Source organism: Vombatus ursinus, unplaced genomic scaffold (assembly GCF_900497805.2).
Source record: "Vombatus ursinus unplaced genomic scaffold, bare-nosed wombat genome assembly UNPS02000580.1, whole genome shotgun sequence".
NCBI lineage: Eukaryota > Metazoa > Chordata > Mammalia > Diprotodontia > Vombatidae > Vombatus > Vombatus ursinus.
Window position 1 is genome coordinate 22,922,164 of NW_020940358.1, and position 27,952 is coordinate 22,950,115.

Consider the following 27,952-nt stretch of genomic DNA (forward strand, 5'->3'; position numbering starts at 1 on the left):
AAACAAGGAGACTGGCCAAGATAATGGAGAAGAGAAAAGCAGTACAGCCTAACTCTCCCTAATAACTATCCCAGCAAAGATCTAGAGAAAGCATTAGCCCAAAGAGTAATCAGGAAATTCATGGAGAAAGCACAGATATTCTTCTAGCTCAGGGAGTAAGAATAAGAGTCAGAGAGAAGCTGTGCTGCTTTGACCTCAAAGATGGGCTGTAGATCCAATCCAATGTGGACTAATGAGGGGACCTGTGACTAGGTGTAGGATTGACCTGTGGCTGTAGACCGGGCCAAGGAATGGTCACAGATTCAGCAGATACTGAACTTGATCCTATTTACCTTTCAGGGAGCAGAAATAGGGGCCAGCCAGCTGCTTTGTCTCTTTGACTCAGAGCTAAGATGGGGATCCAGTGTGAAGTAAGTAGGGGACTTGTGAATATATGCAGGACTGACCTACAATTATGTTCCAGGGTAAAGGGGATCTCAAACACATGTTGAGGCTTTATGTTGAATAAGGATCAGGAATGGAAGTGAGCAGCAGCTGTGTGGCAGTGACCTTGGAGTCATGGAGTCATACAATAAACATGAACATGGACTGAGACCTCCAGCTGAGTGACCAAGGTAGAGAGTTCAAACAGAGGAGGAGCCTGCAGTTCTGTTGTCACAGACTTGCCAAGCCTTCCAACTAGCTAATGAGCTAAGCTGAGCCATGGTTGAGGCATTAGACCTCCAACCAGGACTAACTTATAGTTTTGTCTCCTAGACCCAAACCAGGGCCAGAATCAAATAAAGTTCAAGTCAAGAGGAAAACAGTATGACTTCACCCTAGATTAGACTTGTCAGGACTGACTAAATGTTTACAGTTTCCTGCTCTGAGCTACCCCTAAAATCCTTGAAGAACATAACACTAAAAATTAGGACCAAACAGGCCCCTGAAATTCTTTTTAGAAGTGCCCAGAGCTTGGTCCAAATACAAAGTACTGATTCCGGAGGTAAGGGCAGACTCCCACCATAAAGAGTCGTCATGATGCCGGGGATGCCTAAGACACAAACTCAAAAGAAAATAATAACTCCAAAACATCTACAATTAAAGCTTCAAAGAAAAACACAGCTTGGATACAAGGTCAATTAGAATTCCTGAAATGAAGCAGTAGGGTTTTTTTTAATGGTTTTTTTATAAACGAAATGAGAGTATTAGAAAAAACAATTGGAAAAGAAATGAAAATTTTGAGGAAAGACTTGGAAGGAGAATTAACAGCTTGCCATAAGACATATAAAATCTTACCCAATAGAAGGTAATTACTTTTGTTAATAAGAAATATTAAAACAAAGTAAAAAGCTGAAAAGAAGAAAATGTAAGGTATTTCACATTTCAAAAAACTATCTTAGAAAACAAATTAAGGAAAGGTAATTTAAGAATTTTTGGAACACCTACAAGTTATAACCAAAAAAAGGTCCTAGATAGTATACTTTAAGGAATTATGAAGATATTATATTTTAAGGAATTATGCCCAAATCTATTAGAACCAGAGGATAAGTGAAAACAGAAAGAATCTACCAGTTATCTCCTGAAAGAAACTCCAAAATGAAAATTCCCAGGAATGTCATAGCAAAAATCCCAAGATTCCTGGTCAAAGAAAAAAATACTGTAAGTAGTAAGAAAAAGAGTTCGAATATCAAGGAGCTATTGTGACGATAACACAAGATTTAGCATCCACCACTACAAATAAGCTAAGAGTCTGTAATATATTTCAGAAGACAAAAAATATAGGCTCACCCCCAAGAATAACTTACCTAGGAAAACTGAGTTCAGGAAAATGGATCTTTAATGGAATAGGAGACTTTTAAGTATCCCTGATGAAAAGACCAAAGCTAAAACTTTGAAATATAAATATAGGAATCAAGAGGAACATAAAAAAGTAAATATGAGTTGAGAGGAACTATTCAAGAATAAAATGTTGACTTTCTAATGGGGAAGCAGTGCTTATACAAATCTCTTCAGAATTCTAATATCATGAGGGGCTCATAGAGGGACTTAAATAAGACAAAGGTCCTGGGAGTGACTCTTGTTATATTTTGATAACCTTAAAAGAAGAAAGGAAAAGGGAGGAGAAAGGAATATATTAGGGTAAAAAGGGGAAGTAATGGGAGGAACTTATCTCGTAGAATGGGAGCATACAAGTAGAAGAGTACATAACAATAATAGCTATTATTAACATTACAGATAAGGAGAAAGGAAGGGGTGGTAGAAGCTGGTGGCACTTGAATACCACTTTCATTTGAACTTGTCAGGGAAGGATAGGAATATATATATACACACATACCCAAATAGTTTGATATAGAAACACATTCAACTCAACAGGGAAACATAAAGGAATGGGGAGAGAGGAAAGGGCAGTCTAAGAAGTAGGGTCAATTTGGTGAAAGATTAATCACAAGCAAAATAAACTAACATACTCTAACCTGGAGGGTAGATCACAAATAAAGGTTTAAAGGGAATGTAGGAGCCTGTGATGAGAGCCTGGTTCCTGGGGAAGATAAAAAAGAAAGGGAGCAGAAGCAGAATGCATCAAGCATAGAGTAATGGAGCTGAACACACTCCTCTTTCCCTAACCTCTTCTTGGTAAAGAAGAGACAGGAAGCAAATAATGGGAAAAGTATAACAGAGTAGGATGGAGAGCTGTACATGATTAATTATCATAACTATGAATGTGAAAAAGATTAGCACCCATAAAACAAAAAATAGCAGAATGGATAGAAAGCAGAATACGATATGTTGTTTACAAGAAACACACTTGAAACATAAAACCCTATATAATCTGGCCCCAACCTATCTTTCCAGACACATTGGACATTACTCTCCTTCCTACACCCTGCAATCCAGCCAAACAGGCCTTCTCTCTGTTTCTCATACATAGTTACTCTGTCCCCTCTGCCCGTGCCTTTGCACTGGCCATCCCACATGCCTGGAATGGATATCCCTCTTTTCATTTACAATACAGGTCAAGCACCATCTCTTGCATGGAGCCTTTCCCAGTTCCCCAAAATTCTAGTGCCCTCCCTCAAAATACCTTGTATTTGCCTACTTTGTGTATGTTTGTATTTATTCACTATGTATTTATGCTGTATAAATTTTTATATGTACTTGTCTCCCCTCTGAAATACAACTTCCTTTCAAGTGATTATTTCATTATCTGTACTTGTATCACTAGCACCCAGGGTAGTGCCTGGCACAAAGTCGATGCTTAACAAAAACTTGTTTGATTGATTGGAAGGGGTTTAATGACTTGTCCAGTGTTATAGAACAAATAAGTAGCAGTCGGGTCACTGGTCTCCAATTTAGTCTGTGTTTTTTCCACTGTTCTATATATTACCTCCCTTTAGTGACACCCATTCAAGACGCCAGGGTTGGGTAGTGTTGGTGGGGGGGCGAAAGGTTTAGAAAGTTAGAAACTTGTGGGGATATATACAACCCTGAAAAGGCCCTGTAGGAGTCTGGGTTTAAGAGTAGAAGGGGCTCAGAATACAACTTACTTCCATAGGATCAAATTTCATAGCATCATAGATTCAGGGCTGGAAGAGTCTTTACAGATCATTTAGTCTAGGCATTCTTAATCTGGGATCCTTGGATAGATTTCAGAGAGTCTTTTAATTGGGAACTAGAAAAAAAATTACATCATTATTTTCCTTAATCTCTAACTGAAACTTGGCATTTCCGTCAATTATTTGAAAATATTATTCTGAGAAGGAAGTGCATAGGCTTAACCAGACTGCCAGAGGGGTCTATGACACATAAAAGGTTGAGAACCCAACCTCCTCATTTTGCAAATTCAGGAACTGGGAACCAGAGAAAGTACATGAGTTACCCAAGGCCACTGAGGTACTAAGAGGCAAAGGATTTGAAGCCAGGCCCTTTGACACCAGGTCCAGTACTCTTTCCATCATAGCTTCCTATATAGCAGAGAGACAAATGCCTGGCTATGTCTTCTCCAAGTTCTTTCCAACCATTCTACCAGGAGCTGCTTGTGAATCTCTTTTTTAAAAATTTGACCCTTTTTCGGTCCCTTCCCATCTCTTTTAAAAAGCATATTCTTTAAAAAAAAAAAAAAAAACTTTGTTAATGGCTAATATGGAAATATTTTGCATGACTGCACATGTATAATGTATATCAAATTGTTGGCCTTCTCAAGGAGGCAGGGAGGGAGAAAATTTGGAACTCAAATTATTGAAAAAACTATGTTAAAATTTTTTGTTTAGGGCAGCTAGGTGGCTCAAGGGATTGAACACTGGCCCTGAAGTCAGGAGAACCAGAGTTCAAGTTCAGCTTCAGACACTTATTAGGTGTGTGATCCTGGGCAAGTTACCTGATTGCCTCTAAAAAATGTTTTTTGTTTATATGTAACTGAGAAGAAATAAAATACAAATAAATAGGTTTAAAAATTTTTAAAAAACTTTGTTAAAATTTTATATATAAATTTTACTAGAATAAGACCGCCCTCTTTGTTTCCATGCCCCTTTTTGTACTCTTTTCTGTAAGTTTTCTAATTTTGTTGACTTCTTTTTTCTTTTTTTGGAGGCATTGTGGTACAGTAGATCAATCTCCTCAAAGTCAGGAAGATCTTGGTTTAAGTCCCTCTTCAAACATACACCACCTGAGTGACCCTGGGAGAGTCACTTCTCAGTACTCAAGGCAACCCTATAAAATGACAATCTGAATTAGTAAAGGGAATTGGCCCACCCAGAAGTCTGTAAAGTTCTTAGAACAGTGTCTGGCATATAGCAGGCGCTTAATAAATGCTTATTCCCTTGTCCTCCATATAAACGAAATCACAGATCCAATCCCTATCCCTAGGTGAAAAAATAATTTCTTCAACAGTCTTAGCTTTGTGTTGTTTTTGTTCTGCGTTCTTTACTCTGCATAGCTTTCTTCCTTTGGAATTTTCATGCATTCTTGTGACACAGTAATATTTCATTATGTTTATTTATCATCATCTGTTCAACTATTCCATCATCCTTTGACACATGATTTGGGAAAATAGTTTCTTCAGGTAGCCTGATTCTAATGAAGTAAAGCTTTGCAAGACAGCTGTGCTTCCTGGGAGCCCTGCTGGCAGGGCATGGATCCACAAATCACTTTTGGTTCTAACGGTTTTCCTTTCCATGGTTCTTTAAAGTGCAGCCTAGGAATAGTAACTTAGCCTATGTTCTTTAACCTTCTGTGAGGGGAAGCACCTGGTCTTCCCCTAACCAGGTCATCAGGGCCTTCACTGCTGCCCCCTGGCCCCAGTCCAAACAAACATTCATACCTAGGAATTTAGGGGCTTAGTGGTGTGCTGGTGTATGTTTAACAACGGGCTCTCCAGTATGTATGAATAACGCATATTTAAGTTTAATCTAGATTTTTGCCATTTTCTCCATTGCTTTCTTGAGCCTAGACCATTAACAAAACAATAAAGCAAACCCTGATTTGTATTGCTTGATGATTTCTGAGGTATAAATGCTCACGCTGAAAATTTAACAATCAGCTCTCTTACTGGTTTTTCTTGGCTCCAGCACACCTCTGGAATTATCTTCTGAAGGTTTCTAGGGATAGTGTGGCATGCTAGATTTAGAGTTAGAGCACCTAAGTTCAAATCCTATGTTTGCTCACGATAAACAAACAAATATTTATCACCTTGGTCAAGCCTCCTAACTACTTCTCTTGGTCTCAATTACTCATTTATTAAATGAAGGAGCTAGGCTAGATGGCCTTTGATGTCCCTTTCGACTTTATATCTACTATCCTATGTCTAGGCAGCAGGATCTAGCGGATAGAATGGAGCCAGGAAGAGCCAAGTTTGAATTCTGCCCCAGACACTTATTAACTGTGAGACCCCTGACAAATCCTTTAATTTCTTTCACTCAGTTTCTCATTCAAATAAGAGCACATACCTCACAGAGTTGTTGCAAAGATCAAACAAGAGAATATACATACATACATACACACACACATATAAGGCACTTTGTAAATATTAAACCTCTGTGTGTTAGCCGCTATCATTATTATTATTGTTTTAAAATAAAATTTTTACCTGGACTTCCTGGCTTCTACACACCCAATCTATTCTTCAAAGCCCTATGTGAATACCTCTTTCATGAAACCTTCCCTGATTACTCCAGCCCTCATTGATCTCTTCCTTCTCTGAGTCCTTATTCTTCTGAAACTCAAGACTATACAGTTTAGCACTTCATTTTATTCTCACTGTTTCCTGTGTTAATTTTAAATTTCCAAGTAGAATATAATCAGTCTGTTCCCTATTCCTGAAATGTTCTCTCTCGATCTTCTTTGTAATTGAACTTCTAATCAATCAGCAAGTATTTATTAAACTACTATGTGCCAGGCCCTGTGTTAAATATAAGGGATGAAACTACAAAAATGAAAGTCTGTGTCGTTGAAGAGCTTACATTCTATTGAGAGAGACAACGTCCACTATAAGTATAGTGGTAGGTACAAAATACATTGAAAGTAAATACAAGATAATTTTTGTTAGGGCAGCTAGGTGGTGAAGTGAATAGAGAATTGAACCTAGAGTAAGGAAGACCTCTCTTCCAGAGTTCAAATCTGGCCTCAGATGCTTATTAGCTGTGTGACCCTGGGCAAGTCACTTAACCCTGTTTGCCTCAGTTTCCTCATCTGTAAAATGAGCTGGAGAAAGAAATATCAAGCCAGTATTTCTGCTGAGGAAACCCCAAACGAGATCATGAAGTCAGATATAACTGAAAACAACAACAATGACAGCAGCAGTAACAACAGCAGTTTTTATGTGGAAAAACACTAGAGGCAAGAGAATCAAGCCAGGTCATGTTTTGAGCTGAGCTTTGAAGTAAATTCTAAGAAGGATTCTAAGAGGTGGAACTAGGGAAGGAGTGCATTACAGGCATGGAGCACAGCCTATGCAAAGGCATGGAGAGGGGGGATGGAATGTTGTTTGTGAAGAACAATAAGAAGGTCAGTTTGGCTGAACCACAGAGTATATAAAGGGGAGACTTTATATACATTGAGTTTAAAAAAGTGACCAGAGCCAGGTTGGGAGGTCTTGATACCCCACTCAAATGCTCTCTACTCCAGGAAGCCTTCTCTGAGCCTCCCCTTTGTACCCCCCATAGCACTTTGGTTTGTGAATCATTTACTGATCATGTAATATAATAATAAATAATGATAGGATTTATGAAGCACTTTAAGGTTTGCAAAGCACTTTACAAAAGTCATCTCATTTGATCCCCACAATACCCCTGTGAGGTAGGTACTATTGTTATCATCCCCATTTTACAGAGGAGGAAACTGAGGCGGGTGGTGGTTAAATGATTTACCCAGGGTCACAAAGCTAGTATCTAAGGCAGGATTTGACCTTAGGTCTTCCTGACTTCAACTCCAGCAGGCTACTGAGCCACTTTATTTATGTATATAGCATTCTCTTTCCTAGACTAAAAGCTCTGTGAGAGCTGTCTCTGATCTCAACTTTGTACTCTCCCCAGTACTTAGCCCAGTGATCTGCATAGAGTAGGCATTTAATAAATGTTTTTTGAATAAATGAATGAGAGCAGGAATTATGTTCTCCTCTACTTCTCAGATTTCCTACAGAGCTAAACTCACTGCTGGGCACCTAGGTGTAATCTCTAAATACTTGCTAACTACGCTCTTGGAAAGGCAATATTTAACCCAAAAGAAAGACTCTAAAGGTAGAATTTTAGATGTTACATCATTTGGCTATGGGGCTAGAGTTTTTAAGGCGGAATCTACCAGTCCCCTCTCACTGTGTAGACTATTCTGTCTGTGTATAGAACTGACCTAAGCCACGTAAAGATGTTTGGTCCAATTAGTGTCCTGGTCAAACTGTGCCATAGAAATACAAGGGAAATATCAGACATGACTTCTTCTCTCAACCCTCCCCACCTCATTCCACTCCAAGCTTCTCACCATCCTGCATTCAGACTCAGTGTCTCCTGGCTTCTGGGGAGCTCCCCCTCCCCCCACCTCCTGCAGATCCTCTGGCGCGGATGTCATTGAATGAGCCTGATAACAGTGGTTCCAAAGCGGAGAAGAGTTCGTCCGGGGGACAGCGTGTTCCTGTGGCTAAAAACAAACCCTTCTGCCCTCATTAAAAACGAGCATGTCACTGGGGGTGGATGAGGCAAGGGGTGGGTGACTGTTGAGCTTCAGATCCTAAATTCTTTCTTTAGATAGAGTTAGGGTGGTGGCCCCTAATAAAGTGCTACAACAAAGCTGGGACTGGAATTTGGAAACTCCTATTTGGTGACAGGTTAACAGTTTTTTCAAAAATATATAGGTTTGGCTCATAAGTAGGTGGTTATGGCCCTGTTTCATACCCTAGAAGCCCATAATATTAGAACTACAGAACAATTCAGCTAGAGCCTTATTCAGCATTACCCCCAAAGAAAGAATCTCTTTTACAACATCCCTTATTCAAATTCCATGGGAATACTTCCAGTGAAAGGGAAGATGATACACGCCGCCATCTTGGCAGAGCCAGGTGTCACTAAGTTCTGTTTTATGTTGAGTTGGATCCTGCCTCCCTCTAACTTCTACCCATTGTTCCTAGATCTAGGACTCCAGATGTAAAACTCTAAGGGACTTTAGGGACCGACTAGCCGAACCTCATCATTAAATAAACACACACACACACACACACACACACACACACACACACACACACACACATTTATTTTGTTAAAGACTTCCCAATTACATTTTTAAAAAATTTTGTTGTTGTTCAGTCATGTCCAACTCTACATAACCTCATGGATGTTGTCCATGGAGTTTCCTTGGTAAAGATACTGAAGTGGTTTGCCATTTCCTTCTCCAGTGTCCCAATTTTACAAATGAGGAACTGAGGCAAATAGGAAATAAGTGATTTGTCCAAAGTTACACAGCTAGCAAGTATCTGAAGCTGGATTTGAACTCCAATCTTCTTGACTCCAGACTGGTACTCTATGCACTGTACCACCTAGCTGCCCCTCAGTTACATTCTTTTTTTTTTTTATTCAAATCTTTTTTTAAAAAAATTATTCATTTTAAACTTAATACAAGAGGGAAAAAAAGAAAATTTCCATGTGTAAAGCAGACCACAAAAAGAGGATTCAATAAAAAATCATAAATTCCACTTCAGATTATTTATTTTAAAAAATAAAACTATGTAATAAACGCTACACATTGTTTTGAAAGTTATGCTGTTTTTCTGTGCTTCCTTCTAAGTTTTCTTTTGTTCTTTGCTGCACGCTTTTTGTGTTCTCCTTCCTTGCCACTGGAGAAGGCTACAATTAAACATGAATATATATATATATATATACACATATATATGCCTATATACCTACAGATATACATATATACACTCACATATATAACCATATTGTGCGTACTTTTAGTTAGAAGTTTTCTAAGTCTTCCCATGTTTTTCTAAAATCAGCCAGCTCATCATTACTTATAGCTCAGTAGTATTCCATCATAATCATAAACCACAATTTATTTAGCCGTTCCTCAATTGAAGAGCATCTTATCATTTTAATTGAAGTTGTATTCATTTGCATTTCTCTCATCAGTAATGATTTAGAGCATCTTTTCATATGACTATATATAGTTTTGATTTCTTCAATGAAAAACTACCTGTTCATATACTTTGACCATTTATCAATTGGGGAACAACTCATATTCTTATAAATTTGAAGAAGTCTTTTATATATTCAAGAAATGAGACCTTCTTCTAAGAGACTGCGAAAATTTCCCCCCAATTTTCAGCTTTCCTTCTAATCTTGACTACATTGGTTTTATTTGTACATGAACTTTTCAATTTACTATAAATGAACTTTTTATACTTCACAATGCTCTCTATCTCTTGATTATTCATAAATTGTTCTCCCATACATGAATCTGATAGATAATATATTCTATGTTCTTCTAATTTTCCTGTAATATCTCCCTTTATATCTAGATCATGTATCTATTTTGACCTTATCTTGGTACATGGTTTAAGATATTGGTCTATATCTGCCAAACTGCTTTCCAGATTTTGCAATACTTTTTACCAAATAATCAATTCTTATCTAAGATATATAAATCTTCACATTTGTCAGACACAAGGTTATCATAATCCTTTACTACTGTGTATTGCATGTCTACTGTGTCCCACTGATCTACCCCTCTCTTTTTTACCCAGTACCAGATAGTTTTGATATTTACTGCCTTATAGTATAGCTTGAGGACTAGTATTGCTGAACCTCCTTCCTTTTCATTGTTTTTCATTAGTTTCTTTGAAATTCTTCACCCTTTATTCTTCCAAATAAATTTTGTTATTTTTTTCCTAATTCAGTAAAATAATTTTTTAGTAATTTAATTGAGATGACATTGAATAAGTCGATTAGTTAGGTAAAATTGCCATTTTTATTATTTTGGCTTTGTCTACCCATGAACAAATAATATTTCTCCAATTATTTGAATCTGACTTTATTTGTATAAAAAGTGTTTTATAATTTTGTTCATGTAGTTCCTGGGTCTGTTTTGTCAAGTATGCTCTCAGGAATTTTGTACTGTCTACAGTTATTTTAAATGGAGTATCTCCTACTATCTCTTCTTTCAGGGTTTTGTTAGTGATGTATAAAAATACTGACAATTTATGTGGGTTTATTTTACATCCTACTAAGTTGCTAAAATTGTTTCAACTAACTTTTTAGTTGAGTCCTTAATCATATTATCTGCAAAAAGAGGGATTTTATTACCTCATTTCCCATTCTGATTCCTTCAATTTCTTTTTCTTCTCTTTTTGCTAATATTTCTAAAACAATATTGAATAATATTGGTGACATATAGGTTCCCTGTTCATCTCTTTTAATTAAATCTATTTTAGCTTTAGCTTCGTCTGAGATCATAATTGCTACCCCTGCTTTTTTTTTTTACATCAGCTGAAGCATAATAAATTCTACTCCAGCCCTTTATTTTAACTCTGTGTGTATCTCTCATTTTTAATTATGTTTTTTGTAAATGATGTTCAGATTTTTAATCCATTCTGTAATCCATTTCCATTTTAGGGGTAAATTCATCCTATATACATTCAAAGTTACAATCACTAATTGTGTATTTCCCTCCATCCTATTTCTCCTCACTATTTATTTCTCATACCCCATTTACACTATCCCTCCTTACATATCTAGTTTACTTCTAACCACTTCCTTGCCCCTCCTATTCCTTAATCTACCTAACCCTCTAAGAGTCCCTCCCTTATCCTATCCCTTGGCCCTGTATTTCTTGATAAACGTTGCTCCCTCTTTAACCCAGTTCTGACTAGAGTAAGGTTTCATCACTACCAGCCCTCCACCCCCATTTGCTTCTTTATTTCATCAGTTCTTTCTTTCAGGCCTCACTTGTATGAGATAATTGCTTCTCCTTACCTCTCCCTATCCAGTTTTATTTTTCTTCAATCACTCATCTTACTCACTCAGCCCAAGCATTTCTTTCAAACTACTGAAGTAATGATGATAGTCTTAAGAGTACTGATAATATTTTCACATGTAAGAACTAAATAGTTTTACCATATTAAGTCCCTTACAATTAATCTTTAATGTTTACCTTACATTTCTCCTGAATCTTATAGGCAGAATTTTCCATTGAGTTTTGGTTGTTTTGTCACAAATACCTGAAAGTCTTTCAGTTCATTGAATGGTTGTTGTTGTTCAGGATTATACTCAACTTTACTGGGGAAGTTATTTTTAGTTGCATCACTAGCTCTTTTGCTCTTCAAAATATTATGTCCCAAGACCTACAATCTTTTAACATAGAAACTGATAGGTATTGTATGATCCTGATTATAGCTCTGTGGCATTTAAATTTTTTTTTCCTTCTCGTTTACAGTATTTTCTCCTTAACCTGGGAGCTTTGAAACTTGACTATGATATTCCTGTAAGTTTTCATCCTGAGATCTCTTTCAGGTGGATTTATATTCATTTTTTAAAATTTTGAGTTCTAAATTCTCTCCTTCCCTCCCACCCTTTCCCTGTCCCTTGAGAAGGCAAACAATATGCTATTGATTATACATGTGAGGTCATGCAAAAAATATTTCCATATTAGCTACATTCCAAAAGAAAACACACACACACACACACACACACATACATCCATGAAAAATAAAGAGAGTGAAAAAAAGTATGCTTCAATCAGAACTCAGAATTCAATCCTCTTTCTGGAGGCAGATAGCATTTTTCATCATGGGTCTTTTGCAAATGTCTTGGATCATTGTATTAATCAGAATAGCTAAATCTTTCACAGTTGAACCTCATTACATATTGCTGTTACTATGTACTATGTTCTGCTGGTTCTGCTCATTTCACTTTGCATTAGTTCATATAAGACTGCCCAGCCCCTAATTTTACAAATGAAGAAACTGAAGTTGAGAGGTTAAATGACTTGCCCAAGGTTGCTCAGGTAGTAAATGACAGAGTAAGAAATTCAAAGTCATATCCCTTGACTCCAAATCTAGAGCTCTTTCCATTGTACTTTATTGCCTCCCACTGTACCACTTTACCTTTCAAGGTAAAGCCTATAGCACCCGGCATTCGCAGGTGGTCTCCCATCCAAATACAAACCAGGCCTAATTGATTCTGCTTAGCTTCTGAGATCAGATGAGATCAGGTATGTTCAGGATGATATGGCCATAGTCCTGTTCTCTGGGACCAAACAGAATAAACCGGATCCCATTTTCACAGGGTAGCTCTTCAGATACTTAAATACAGCTATCATGCACCCATGGGTCTTCTCTCCTTTAAGCTAAACATCCCCAATAGCTCCAACTGTTGTTCATATAAAATGGTTTCAAGTATTCTCACTGTACTGGTTACACTCTTTTGTATACATGCCAGCTTATTAATATACTATCTAAAATGAACTGAAAACAAAACACCTGATGTGGTCTTACCAGGACAGGGCACAATGGAGCAATTGTCTTGCATGTTCTTGACATGAGACATCCATTAATATAATGTAATAAAGTAATAATATATTATATATTGTATTATAATAATATGTAATATAATAACATACAATGATATATTATTACAATAAAGTAATACAATATAATAATAATAACATAATGTGATAAAGTATGATGTAGTAGAAATTATATAGTACTTCAAGGTTTGCAAAGCATTTTGCATATGTTAACTTACTTGATCCTCACAACAACCCTGGGAGGTAGGTGCTATTATAGATGAGGAAACTAGGCAAGCAGAGGTTAGGTGAGTTGAGGCAGCTAGGTCACACAGTGAATAGAGTGCTAGTCCTGGAGTCAAGAAAATTTGCCTCCAAACCTAACCTTCAACACTTACTAGCTGTGTGTCATTGGGCAGTCACTTAACCTCTGCCTGCCTCAGTTTCCCCCATTGTAAAATGGAGATAATAATAGCACCTACCTCCCAGGGTTGTTCTGAGGATCAAATGAGATAATATTTGTAAAAAGCACTAAGCACAATACCTGGCATATCGTAGGCACTATGGTTGTTATTACTTGCCCAAGACCACACAGCTAGTAAGCGTCTGAGGCCGAATTTTAACTCGTCTTCTGATTCCAAGTTCTGAGTTCTATCCACTGGGTCGCTTAGCTGCCCTGGAAAGCTGATCTCAGAGTCAAGGAGACCTGGGTTCAGGTCGCCCATCTGATAGAGATTAGCTGTGTGGCCCTAGGCACTCAGTCTCTAAGAAAACAAGTGGTAGAGCAGATGTCAATTGGCATTGATAGAGGAAATCTCTCACCTGGGGTTTCCTATGCTGATAAAATCACAGGTAGTTCTGGTAAAAAAGAAGGAAGGAAGACAGAGAGAAAGAAAAGAAAAAAAGATTCCATCAGTGGTACCCATGTCACCTAGTTGAGTCTGAGGCAAGACTTAATCTTAATTAGTTCCCCTGAGAAAAATTCCCTGATGCTTGTTAAGTCCTCCATTGGGTAAGGCACCAATAGGAGGCCAGCAAAGTCCAGAGTCTTTCTTGGATAAGCTGTTACTAAGGTACAACAACATCTATGAATAGGTGCAACAACATCTATGAATAGGTACCTCTGTACCAGGAAAAAGGTATCATCTTCCAGACAATGTAGCCACAGTGTCACCTGGGCTGGAAGAACTTGTTTCTCCAAATTTAAAACCCACAGAAAAGTTGGCAAAGGATATATTTAGAACTGGATTCTGACCTCTTGGTCTTGAGCTTTCTTTTTGGCTTTGGCCACCTCGGAGGTGCTGTCTGTTTTAATTCTGCTGGCAGCTCTGAAGGGGCAAGGAGGGCTCTTGACCAGAAATCTTCCTGCTTGTGGTATTAGCTACTATGCAATCAGGGACACACAAGGTTTTTAAATACCAGGGGTTACAGTAAGGGAGAAAGAATGGGTCATTTTGTGGGAAGGACCTCTCAAAATATATGCTTCATGTGAAAAATGCAGTAATCCAAAAAACTCAAATTTGCCCAACACTTTAGGGTTTGAAACATACTTTCTTTAACCTTTTCCACAACCTGTGAGCTAAACATCCCCATTTTGCAGGTGTGGACATTGAAGCTCAGAGAGGGAAAATTATTTGCTTAAGGCCACACAGTTTGTAATTGGAACCAAGACTGAATATAATTCTTCTGACTAGGGTATAGTATGGTACAATGGTAAGGATGCCAGATTTGGAGTCAGGGAACCCTGTTTTAACTCTCAGCTCTGATTCGAATACCAGTCCTTGCTTACTTTCCTTGGGTAAAACACTTAACCTCACTGAGCCTCAGTTCTCTCATCTGTAAAATGAGGGAGTTAGATCTGGAGTATATATAATCTATGGAGAGATTTCAGGGAATCTGTGAATTAGGAAGGGGAAACAATTAAATCTTCATTTTCACTAACCTCTAATGAAATTTATCATTTCTTTTCATTAAGGCTTTTTTAAAAAATTTCTCTGAGAAGGGATTCATCATTTTCATTAGACTGGCAAAGGGACCCAAGATTAAAAAAAAAATGTAAGAACCTCTAGACTAGAGGGTCTCTTGTATTTCAGTGAGCTCTAAATCTAGGACCCTAAGACTGGCATTCTTCATTCTTTGCCATACTGCCTCTAAGACCAGGCTCTCCCACAGACTCAGTTATGTTCATCTGTGTAATGAAAAAAAAAAAGAGAGAGAGAGGCATTGGGCTTTGAGGTCTCTTGGTTGGGCAAGTCACCTCACCTTCCTAAGCCTCATTCTCCTCTTTTAGATAATCTCTCAGTTCCCTTTGAATACTAGTTCATCGGTTCCTCTGTTGTGATAATCAGAAAACACCAATTATGAGCCAAGTGCTGGACAAGGTATGTGCATGCAGCATATATTTGATTAAAAAAAGTATATGTATATTAGATCCAGAAAGCCACTCAAGACATATACAGACTGTCAAAGAAATGACTTTCCAAGAACTGAAATAAACATTTTGCTGTGAGAAGACACTTACTTTGGCAATCTCCCTCAATCCATTCGAGATTCAGATGAAGTGTCTGGGGCTGCCTAATCCATCTTGATGTTTTTAAGAACACCGAATAACTTCAGTCTTTTTTCTGAGTTAGTCTGCTTTTTGCCATTTTGCAGTCCAGAGAGAGGGGGAGAAAATGGAATGCATCTTTCTGGTATGCTTCCCTTCGAAGTTCACAAGCTTGCTTGTTCTGAGATTGACACCGTTGCTAATTATAATAGCTGATGCTTTAAAGTTTACAAAGCACTTTCTTCACTATAACTCTGTGAGACAACAGTGCAAAGATTATCATCCCTACTTTATAAATGAGGAAGAGAAGGCTCAAAGAGTGACTTGTCTAAAGCCACACATCTTAGTAAATATGGGAGAAGGTAAACAAGTCTTTTCTGACTCCACTGTGGGGACAGAACTTCACTTCCTGGGGCAGCTAGGTGGTGCAGTGGATAGAGCACTAGCCCTGAAGTCAGGAAGACCTGAGTTCAAATCTGGCCTCAGACCAAACACTTGACACTTACTAGCTGTGTGACCCTGGGCAAGTCACTTAACCCCCACTGCCTTAAAAAAAAACAACAACAGAACTTTACTTCCTGCCACAGGTTTGATTTTCTTGGCTCTACAGGAAGATTGTGAATGTGGCTCAAGACTTAAAATGAAGTTTGCAAATATATGCAAACCAGGACTTCAGGGTTATTTGGATAGGGAAAACCTGGGTAATTTTACCTTCTTAGTTTACATTCCTCTGCCTCAGTGTCCTATTTCACTTCCTCATACTACTAATATCAAAGTAGCATTTACATAGCACTTTAAGGTTTACATATGTTCCATTATCCATATTTTTCAGATGAGGAAACAGAGGCTGAAAGAGATTAGGTAACTTGCCTAGTGTTTAAGGCAGGATTTGAACTCAGCTCTTCCTGACTACTTTTCCCAGTGATCTTTTCACTGACAGATATAATGGCTGCTTCTCAGTCTTCATCCTTCTTGGCCTCTCTGCAGTCTTTGACACTGTTGACCACCCTCTTGTAGATGTCCCTCCTCTGTGTTCTTTCCTAGTTCTTTTTCTCTCTCTCTCACTGCTCTTTCTCATCCTCAAGGCATGACCACTAACTTTGGCATTGTCCTGGGCATCCTTCTCTTCTCCTTCTGTGCTATAATGCTTGATGAGCCCATCAGCTCAAATAGGTTCAATTATCATCTCTATGCAGATGATTCCCAGATCTATACATCCAGCCCTAGTCTCTCTCCTGAATTCCAGTTCCATATCTCCAACTGCTTTTTGGACATCTCAGATTTAATATCTCCTAGACATCTCAAATTCAACACGTCCAAGATAGAACTCATTATCTTTATCTCCAAAGCTTCCCCTCTTCCCAACTTTCCTATTACTATTGAGGGAATCGCCATTTTCCTGGTCACCCAAGTTTGACAATGTTGGTATCATCCTAAACTCCTCACACCCATATCTAATCTGTTGTCATCTTGGTGTTTCTACCTTCACAATATCTCTCATATACATCCCATGGCTGGACTATTGAAATAACCTTCTGTTTGGTTTTCTTACCTCAAGTATCTCCCAGTTCCAATCCATTTTCCACTTAACTACTACAGTGATCTTCCTGCAGTGTAGGTTGGATCATGCCACTCTATTATTCCATAAACTCCAGTGGCTCCCTATTACCTCCAGGACCACATATAAAAATGGCATTTAAAGAGCTTCACAACCTGACCCTTTCCCAACTCTCTAATCATCTTATACTTTACTTCCTTACTTATACTCTGTGATTTGGCTATATTAGCCTCCTTCCTGTTCTTTAAATGGAATACTCAATCTCCTGATTCTATGTCTTTTCATTGGTTACACCCTTACCTGGAATTCTCTTCCTCTCTGCCTCCTGGCTTTCCTGGCATCCTTCAAGACTTAGCTCAAATCCCCTTGTGCAATAGACCTTTCTTAGAGTCTCCCCCAACCTCCTGTCTTAGATTACCTTCCATTTACAATTATCTTGTATGTACTTAGTTATTTGTCTGTTGTCTCTCCCCTTTAGACTCTGAGCTCCTTGAGATCAGGGACTAGGCTTTTGCCTTTCTTGGTATTCTCAATGCTTAACACAGTGCCTGGCACATAATTAATACTTAGTAATGCTTGTTGACTGACTGGCTGCTAAGTCCTGAGTTCTGTCCTCTATACCATCTAGTCTTCCTTTTTGACAGTGAAAACAAAAGTATAGTCCAAGTGCTTTGATTGAATAGATAAAATGAAAGAAGATGGCAATGATATCCCAGAATCCCTTTTTAATTTTTTCCTTAGAGAACTAAACCCAAGATAGATTTTTGTGCAGGAGGAGCTAGACCAAGAATCCTGAGCCTCAGTTTCCTCATGACAATAGGGGCCAACAGTAAGATGAACTCTACGTTCCCTTCCAGATCTAAAAATTCCTAAATTCTCTGAAACCGTATTCTAGGGACTAACCTAACTAGATTAATACTCTATTGTTCCATCCCCTAGCTGCATGCTCTAGAAAAGGCATCACACTTAGATAGGATGTGATTAAATTGATATAGGAAACTTCCAAATGAGGAAATATTCTCTCACCATACAAATAGGATTAGGGACTAGATATGTGATTAAATTGATATAGGGAACTTCCAAATCAGGAAATATTCTCTCACCATACAAATCAGCACTTTTCCTACAACTTATAGAGTTGTCTAGAGAAGAAGTAGGGAAGCTGGAGCCTCAAGGCCCTTTGTGCAAAGGGCCACACTTGAGGACCTAGAGGGCCACATGTGACTCCACCCCTGGTCTAGAGTATGAAGTGACTTACCCAGGGTCACATATCCAGTATGTGCCAGGGGCTGGATTTGAACCCAGGTCATCCTGGCTTTGATGCCAGCTCACTATTCACTATGCCACAGATGTCTCTGTGCATTACATTTGCCAAGAAAAAAATAATATTTATTCAATGGGTGCCTACACTATACTCAACATTATGCTAGGCACAGTAGGTGAGGGCAAGGTTCAGATGAGACACAGTCTTGACAAATTAAATACTGATACAAGGAATACAGTCCTGCAGAGAAGGCATGTTTAGTTAGCTGTTTATGTATATATATCTTATCTCAATAGACTACAAACTCCTAGAGGGTAGGCAGGGTCTCATTGACTAATTTCTTTTGTATCATCCTTGGTGTGTGTCACAGTGCCTCATTGCAGAGCATGCATTTAATAATAATAATTTGTTAATTGGTAATGCGTGAACCTTTCACTTTAAGGCAAGGAACTAAAACTTTGATCTCCTTCCCAAGCCTTCCACCCTCCAGGACTACTTAGGTCTTGATCTTAAGCCTGTGGCCTTTATTACTTCACTCAAATGGGGCAGCCATCTGTTTCCAACAAGACCCAGTCACCAGGGACTATTTTCCTGCAAGCTCTCCAAATCAGGTCATTTAAAATGAACATTTACAGGGATTTGCCACTGGGCCTGTGTGAAAGGTCACCTCATTGAGCAGAAAAACCAGTAAAATGCAAGGAGAGCTGAATTATAATACCACATGTGCTGCAGAGGCCTGGTTAGTCCCCTGCCGCATCTTCTGATCATGAAAGTTATGGACAGAGGTAGATATATTTGTCTGCAGATAGAGTTTGTTAGATTCTCCTGAACAGATGCTACAATACTAGAATTTAAAGCTAGAAGGGACATTAAAGGTTAGTTAGTCCAACTCCATCATTTTATAGACAGGGAAACTGAGGCACAGAGGAGGGAAATGACTTGTTCAAGGTCACACAAGTAATAAGAAGCAGAACTGTGTTTCAAACTCATGTTCTCTGACTCCAAATCAAGTGTACTGGTATATACAATGATTTTTGCGTGTGTATCTGTAAATGTATATCTAGAGTGCCTATGTATACTGAGTTACTGTACATAGTCATTGTGTAGAGTATAGACCCTACCTTTCAGTATAACTATGATGTGCTTTATGAAAACCTCTGTAAAGTGAATTTCTGTAGAGTGAATCATATTTTTCTATTGACTTCCATTATAAAACCAGAGATGAATTTTCATAGAGAACATTATCTAGTAGACTGAATTGAACTCCTTCATACAAGATAGTGAAGAGCCTTACAGCATTTTGAGAGCTGTCGCACAATGCCTGATTAGGGAATTTTGCCGGACTTTCCCAATGAAGAACACTGGACTTGGAGTCAGGAAGGAAGTAATTTGTTTGTTTGAGACAATCAGGGTTAAGTGACTTGCCCAGGGTCACACAGCTAATAAGTATCTGAGGCCAGATTTGAACTGGCCCTGATTGCAGGGCCAGTGCTGTATCCACTGTGCCACCTAGCTGCCCCTGGAAGGAATGAATTTGAAACCCATCTGAAATGCTGACCAGCTGTGTGAACCTGAAAAAGACACTTGATCTCACTGTGCCTCGGTTTCCATATCGATAAAAGAAGAGGATTGAACTTGATAACTTCTAAGGTCCCTTCCGGCTTTAAATCAAACATCAATTAATCACTAAATATTTATTTAGCACCTCATATGTGCCAGACACTGTGTTAAGTCAATGATCCTATGATCTCCCTTTCATTATAGAATTCCTCTTCCATTCAGTCAAACTGAGACTTAGGGAAGACATTAGCCATCTGGGCCATTGTCCTGATCTATATCTGGCCACTGGACCCGGATGGCTCCAGAGGAGAGAGTGAGGCTGGTGACTCTCCACAGCCCTGCCTCACTTAAATCCAACTCACTTGCATGTCATGGCATCACCTCCCTGATGTCGTGATCCTCTTGGAGAATGAAGGACAAATAACAACAATTCTCTTCCACACTTCCAGGCCATAGGAATATTCCCCAATCCTGAATATGCCCTGAGTCCACAGTCAAGTTTTATGTTATATCTCCTTTTGTCAAGATACTTGCAATGAATGACAAAGGCAGGTTTGAGATACCACTTTGCCAGTAGATCTCACCTCCTAACATATCATTTCAGATATCTAGTCCAAAAATTATTTAAATTCAAAGCTTTAGTTTATGTAAAATTAACTAGCTCCCTTTTTGATCAATGCTGCAAGTTGGAGATTCCATATATCCTGTTTGGTTTAAATTAGGACACACAGACAGCATAGTTTAGTTGGGGAGTTGCTAAGTGTGGAAGAAAAGGCTTTAAAGAGTTAAATTTACTGGCTACAATTAATAGAAACCCTTCTGCCCAAAGGAGGGGCTTGATTTAGGTCCTAGGGGGCTGGGGTGGGTCCTGGATGTCTGGGCCAGACCACCATTTGTAAAAGCAAATGGAGGGAAAGGAAATCATACAGAATGTGACCAAGTACATCTTGCTAGAGAAAGAGAAATGAGGAGAGCAAGCTGGCCTGATTTGTCACTTGTAAATAGTTTACATTGGGAAGAACAGATGGTTTATCTCTCCTTGGGTCCTTGCATTTTTTCCCCCTCGTTAAAAAGCCTCTGTTAGCTAACAGGAACTAGCTTGGCAGTATACACACCCGGGGATTCTCTTCTGGCCAGAGAAGCCCTAAGAGAGGTTGGTGTGGGAAGCCTGCCACATTCCATTGCTTGGGGTTTGATTCTAAAAGTTCGGGGTGCCAGGTTTGGAATAGAGAGTGTGTATGTGTGTGTATGTGGGGGAGATTAGCAAAGTCTAGTCTGGTTAAGCCAACAAACATTTATTAAGTACTTACTATGTGCCAGGACTGTGCTAAGCGCTAGAGATACAAGGAAAGGTAAAAGACAGTCCCTGCTTTCAAGAAGCTCACGGTCTAATGGGAGAGACAATATGCAAGAAGCTATGAACAAACAAGCCGTATATACAGGATAAGGTGGAGAATATCAACAGAGGGAAGGCATCACTATGAAGGGGGAACCAGGAGTCTGGAGCAGGAAGCTGGAGAAGGCCCACACCTCATATTCGTCCCATGGGCAGGTAAACCCTCTGTGAGAAGAAAGTGCACCTTTGTTAATCCTGAGCTCCTTGCTCATCCATCTGGGCCATCACAGCCACAGCAGGGCCAGAGAAGAAATGAGGAATTCCCTTTTCTCCAGCCCAGGATGTAGTTTTAGAGAGAGATGCAGTCACACATGATAGGAAAACACAGGATGAAAGAGGGTGAGAAGAAAGGGCTCTCCCTTCTTCATTTCCTTTATCTCCAGGATGGCCCCTGGGTGTCTGAGTGAATGCTCCCTCCCCCATCCCCCACCCAGCCATTTGGGGTAAGGAGGCAGGGTAGTGTATTGGGAAGAGCATTAGCATCAGGCCTAGCGCAAGAGACCAGGACTCTAGTCTTGGCTGCCCCTCCCTTGCTGCCCCCAGGCAAGTCATAGAATCACAGAACTGGAGAACTAAGAAAGGTCTTAGAGAATAACCCCTTCATTTTCTGTTGAGGAAACTGAGGCATAAAGAGTGCCTATCACTTGCCCAAGGTCACCTAGGTAATAGAGCTTGAACTAGAACTCTAGCCTCCTGACTCCTAGCCCTTTGCCCTGTTAGTCTGTACTATGCTGTGCTGCTTCTATTTCTCTGGGTCTCAGTTGCCCCATCTGAAAAATAGGACCAATTGTGGCAGTCCTACCTCTCTACAAGGGCTGTTGTTGTTTTGAAATAATGGATGTGATAGTGCTTTGAAAAGTATCAACTGCTATGTAAAAGTGAGGTATGCCATTATGTTGCTGTTGTTATCTGCGCCTCCCCTCTAGCTTTCCTCCTGGCTGGTGGCTACTCTGTCAAGACCAACCTGCACACCAGAGACTCCTCTGTGGTCTATTGTTGAGGGTTAGTCCTCAGCTGCCCTGGAGAGGAGTGAGCTTTATGGCCCATGGTCCCATCAAGCCACTTCTTACCCATTCCCCAAGGAATCTGATGGCATTCCTTCACCAGGGCGAAGTTAAGGGAAGCTCTGCTAAACATGCCAAAAATATAATTAAAACCGCCTCAAGATTCTGCTGGTAGTTTCTCTGTATTGGACTAAAGTGAGAAAACAGTCTGGAGCCTCCCTCCCCGTCCTGCTGCAGAAGGACACCCCAGAGAAAAATTCCAGAGCAAAAAGAGGCAGGGCAGAGAGGGCATTAATTAGGCCCAGACTTGGTGGCTGGCAGGAGTGAGACGTAGGGCTGTCTGTCCTCCCTCTTTGTCTCCTGCGCACACCTGGTGCATGCTGATCTCTGTGCTTTTGCTCATCACCCTTCCAGCTGCCTGGAACACTCACCCTGTTTTTCTATGCATTCTTCGAGGCCCAGCTCAGTGAAGTTTCTCTATCTGGCCCTCATTTTCTGAACATTTTCTGAATCCAGCCCATACCATCTTTATATGGCACAATATAGTACTAATTGTATGCTAACCTGTATTGCTTTCTGGTTTCTCGTGTGTAAATCTCATCTCCTTAACTGGACTGGCAGCTGTCTGAGGGCAGGAACCATGTCTTATCCTTCTCTAGCAGTGCTTCTTAAACTGTGGGTCACAGCCTCATATGGGGTCGTGACCACAGTTTAAGAAGCACTGAAGGGGTCAAACAGTTTAAGAAGCCCTGCTTTATAGCATCTGTATTCTCCACAACTAGCCTAGCACTGAATTCACAGTCAGCAGGTGCTCATGCTTGCTGATGATTGATAGAAAAGGCAAAACGGCATAATATGGTACCTCACTGTATAAGAGAGGTGGGAGACCTGACTTAGAGGTCTAAGGGAGACTGGAGGGCAGTGTGGTACAGTGAGAAGAGACCCTGGACATGAGTACGAATCTTAGCTCTGACATTTACTACCTGGTTGACCTTGGGCAAGTCACTTAACTTCTCTTGTTCTCAGTTTCCTCATCTGGAAAGTGAGGGAGTTGGATAGATGAAGTTGAAAGTACCTTCCATCTCTAGATCTCTGATTGGCTGAGTGGTGATCGTTCCAGTTCTAACACTATAAGTCCCATTCTATCATAGGAATACAGAAAGCCTAGGATAGGGGTGCTTCCCTGGTCATTCGATTCATCACTTCAAGGACCTGTAATTTTAGTATCAGTTTCTTCTTTGACACACACTGCAGCTTCTCTGGGCCTTAGACAATCTTTATGAGTTGCTGTGGATGAAAAAAAAATTCATCACCTCCTGACCCATCTTCTGGTGATGAGCCTCTGTGTACTTAGCTCGTCTGGTCCCCAGGACACAGACACGCAGTCTAGCTCTGAACTTTACTCTCCAACTTGGTAGGTCCTTCTAGAGCTCAGAACTTGTCAGCATGGATGTTGAGATCCCAGGATCATCTTTGCACCAGAATGCGCCATCAGGAGAAGGGTTCAGTTTCAGATCTGGGTCAGAGTTATTGAGTCATGGCATTGTAGAGCTGAAAGAGAAGTTAAGAGATCGTCCAGAGGTTCCCAAACTTATTTGACCTGCTGCCCCCTTTAAAAAAAATCACCCTGTTTCCCCCTAGAAATCTACTTTCTTTTTAACCCGTTAATGTTTTTGTTTTTTTAATTTGCATCAGCTAAGGCTACTACCACCCCCCTCGATCGGTCCAGCGCCCCCAGGGGGTGGTATCACCCACTTTGGGAAGCTATGAATTCTAGACCAATCCCCTCACTTTACAGGGGAAGAATCTGAGGGTAGTTAGTGGCAGAGAAATAGACCAGCTTTATGAATTCTTACTGCACAAAATGAAGTCAATCTAGTCAACAAAAGTTGAACAGAGGGGACTCCTATGGGATCCAGGATTGTTTGGGCCAGCTGCCCTACAGATGTATAACCTTCAAAGACAACCTATGGATGGAAACCTCCCAAAACAATTCCCCAGGAAAAACTAGTACAGAGACCAGGTACCTATCCTTCTAGCCCCCCACCTCCTGCAACACACACATGCACACACACTCACAGAGTATCTCAGCTCACGGGGGAATAATACAGGCAGGACAATCAGAGACCCACTGTCCTCAGTAAAAAAAATTTCATTCTATAATGAGCTACAAATTTCTTTCAATTCCCTTGAAGGAAAACATCTAGGTTTAAATTAGTGGCAGGATGAGTGCAAGTTACTTTCCATAGGGGTAATTATCAGGGCATTCATAAACAGTTTAAAAACATGTCCCAAATATTTTTTAGAAAAATCAATGTCAATTTTACCTAACAAAACCAAGTACATTCCTTCACATTAACCTTCCTTCTCTTTTTCTTTCTTTCTTTCTGTCTTTCTTTCTTTCTTTCTTTCTTTCTTTCTTTCTTTCTTTCTTTCTTTCTTCCTTACTTTCTTCCTTTCTTTCTTTCTATTCTTACTCCTTCCCTCTCTCCTTCCTTCCTTCTTCCTTCTTTTCTTTTTTTTCTTTCTCTCCCTTTCTTCCTTCCTTTCTTCTATCTTACCTTTCTTTTTTTTAGGAGAGAACTAACTCTTCCTCCCTCCCTCAGGATGTACTAGCATTACTCTGAAAAGGAATAGAAAAAGTTGACTCAGGTTTTAGGAAGAAACACTGGTACTGGGAAACAGGGGACCTGGCTTTGAGTCCCAACTTTGTTATTTAACCAGCTGTATTGTCTTAGACAAGTGACTTCCCTTCTCTGAAAATTGATGCCCTCATCTGTAAAATGAGAGTGCTGTATTACATGATAAAGCTTCTTCCTGCTCTAACATTTTAGGCTCTAATCTTCTTCCAGCTCCAATATTCCATGACCTAAGGGCCTGTCAGTTCAGACATTCAGTGTTCCTAAGTCCCTTCCAACTCAGACATGTTGTGTTCTATGTCTTAAGTTCCCTTCCGGCTCTAACACTGTAGAGTTCTGTATGTTATAGTATTGCTGTGAGAACTGCATGAGTTAATGTATGTGAAAGTGCTACTGATATGTAAGGGATTATTGGTTTTGTTCCTGTTATTTTTATCATTATTTACTTTGTAGGGCCTAGGTGTCAAAGGTCATTCATGAATTTTAACCATAGGCAGCCTCTGGTATTGTGTGAGGCCTGTAAATGAAGGGGACCACCATGTCTGCTGGAGGTCTGTTTATGTTTTTTTTGGTAAACAAAGGGTAAGGAGGCCCTTCCTGAATTCTCTCACAGTCCCTGGCTTCAACAATCTGGTTTTCAGGGAGTTTTTATATAAGTCCCAATGAGATTTTCGGTCTCAGGATAATAGCATGGGGGTAGGGAACTAACTGGTCAATCCTTAGAGAGCCACAAGTTCTTCTGTGGGACAGAAAATATGGCTCATTTGCTGAGACAAATCTTTGGAGATCTTTCCTTCTCCTATCTGGGTCAACACCTCCAGCCCTTCCCCTGACCCAATGACCCTCAACAAGAGTAAAGTAGAGGATTCCCTATATGGGACCAGATTGAAGGATACTAGGAAGTTCGATCCTCCTGTCTTCAAATGTTTCCTTCACTCAAGGAATACATTTGCCTTGAATTTCCAGCATTGACAATTAGCTCACTTGCTGTAAGCACGAGTTTCTTCCTAGTTCTGCTTCCAAATGTGATAAATATTTGTTAAGCACCTACTATGTGTAAGATGAGAGGCAGTGTTTTGGAGCCAGGAAGAGTGGGGGTGCAAATCCAACAACCTCTGAGGACTACTAATTGTGGGGTCAACATTAAGTAGCAACCTTTCAGTGCCCTGGCCAGATTTCTAAGACTGAGTTACAAAGGAGTTGTTCATCTGCATCAGCGGGATGAATTTCCACCTGGGTGGGTTCCATACACTGATGAAATCATAGGTCTGGATCTAAAAAAGAAGTGCAAGGTGCAGTGCTAGGGATGTAAAAGTGGGAAAAAAAGACAGTCCTTGACCTCAGGGAACTTAATAATTTGTTTGTTTTTTACAAGAATTCATTAATTGCTCTTCTTTTTTGCTTTTTTTTTTCTTTTTTTGGTGAGACAATCAGGGTTAAGTGACTTGCCCAGGGTCACACAGCTAGTAAACGTCAAGTGTCTGAAGCTGGATTATGAACTCAGGTCCTCCTGACTCCAAGGCCAGAGCTCTATCCACTGCACCACCTAGCTTCCCTGGGAATTTAGAGTGTAACAAAATGCTATGCAGATTTGGATGTTCTTCCTAATGATGCAGATTTTTACACACCCATTCTTGACTATCACATGTGACTCAGATATTTCCTTCCATAACCCTTTGGAGTCTACCCAACATGATGCAGGGCTTCCTTTATTTTTTCTGATATTTCAAGGACATCATTGAAGCACATATGCCTCTTCCTCTCCTTCCCTCTTGCTCACATGACCAGATCACCTTCTTTTTCAAGAATATATTTCCTTTGTATGATATTTTTCACTCTATTTCCTTATTTGCTTTATAATGTAGACTGCTCACACCCACCATGTACCTCTCTATTGACCCCTATGGGATGGTCATTCTAAATTTTTTGTAGAGCCTAGTTGGTATAATACATCTCTAATCCCTGATATTGAGGAAGGCTGAGGCTGGTGAATCACTTGAGTTCAGGAATTCTGAGCTGAATTAGGGCTAAAATTGATTGGGTGTCCAATAAGGTGTAGCACAAATACAGTGAGCCACTGGGGGCAAAGGGCTACCAGCCTGGCTAGGAGTGGTGAATGTGCCCAAGTTGGAAAAATGGAGCATGTTAAAGCTTCCGGGTTAATCAATGGTGGAATTAATTACATTTCCAACCTGAAAGAGATGGGGAGACCTGGTCTCAAAAAAAAAAAAGAATTATTAACAGTAGTGTTCCATGGCATATAACAACCAAGCTTGAAAACTGGCATTAAAAAGATGGTCCATTTTTTTTCCCTAGGAGAAGTTAAAGGGAGTAAAGAACTTGTGACCAGCTTTCCTCTTCCTGTCAAATACTAGGCTTAGTTTATTTGTAGTATCTGTCCAATCAATGTATACTGATGGCTGAGTTCCCTAGGTTGCCCATCTAACAAAATTTCATTGTGAATTAATTTATTAATTGTTCTTTATTTGTCTTTGGCAAATAGGCCATTTCATAATAGGCATTTCATAAATGCTGTAGAATAAATGATTGAGTCAGAGAATGAATGGAAGGGACAGTATGAAAGCACTAGGCAAGGAGCACCTAGGAAAGAGAAAGGGACACAAGAGGAGAGAGGGGATTGCTAAATAATAATAATAATAATAAGCTTTATGTATCTCCTTCTCCTGGGGAAGCACCATTGTTTACCCTGAAGTCTTGGCTCCCTCATAACTCTGGTCTATAATGGGTTAGGGAGATACTGGCCCTTTTTCTAACAGCAATGTATGTTTTCCTCTCTCCATGGCTCAGGCATACAAATGTCTTTGGAGTGGCTCGCATCTAATCCTGAACTCAAATGACCTCAACCTCCAGCCTCTTCGCATTCTCTAGGGCAGAGACAGCATGGCGTAAAGACGTATCTGTGTGGATGATTCATATTATCTTTCTAACCCTCAGTTTATTCACTGAAAAATGAGAGATTTGGATTAGCTGAGCTCTAAATCATAGAGCTTCCCCTGTTC

General features: G+C 39.7%; 1 protein-coding gene and 1 pseudogene across 5 annotated transcripts in view; one reads left to right on the plus strand and one right to left on the minus strand.

The window, feature by feature from the left end:
* Positions 1–27,952, plus strand: part of RIPOR3 (RIPOR family member 3) — a 118,749-nt gene that overhangs the window by 29,162 nt on the left and 61,635 nt on the right. The window lies entirely within an intron of this gene.
* LOC114036749 lies at positions 12,575–12,697 on the minus strand (annotated as a pseudogene).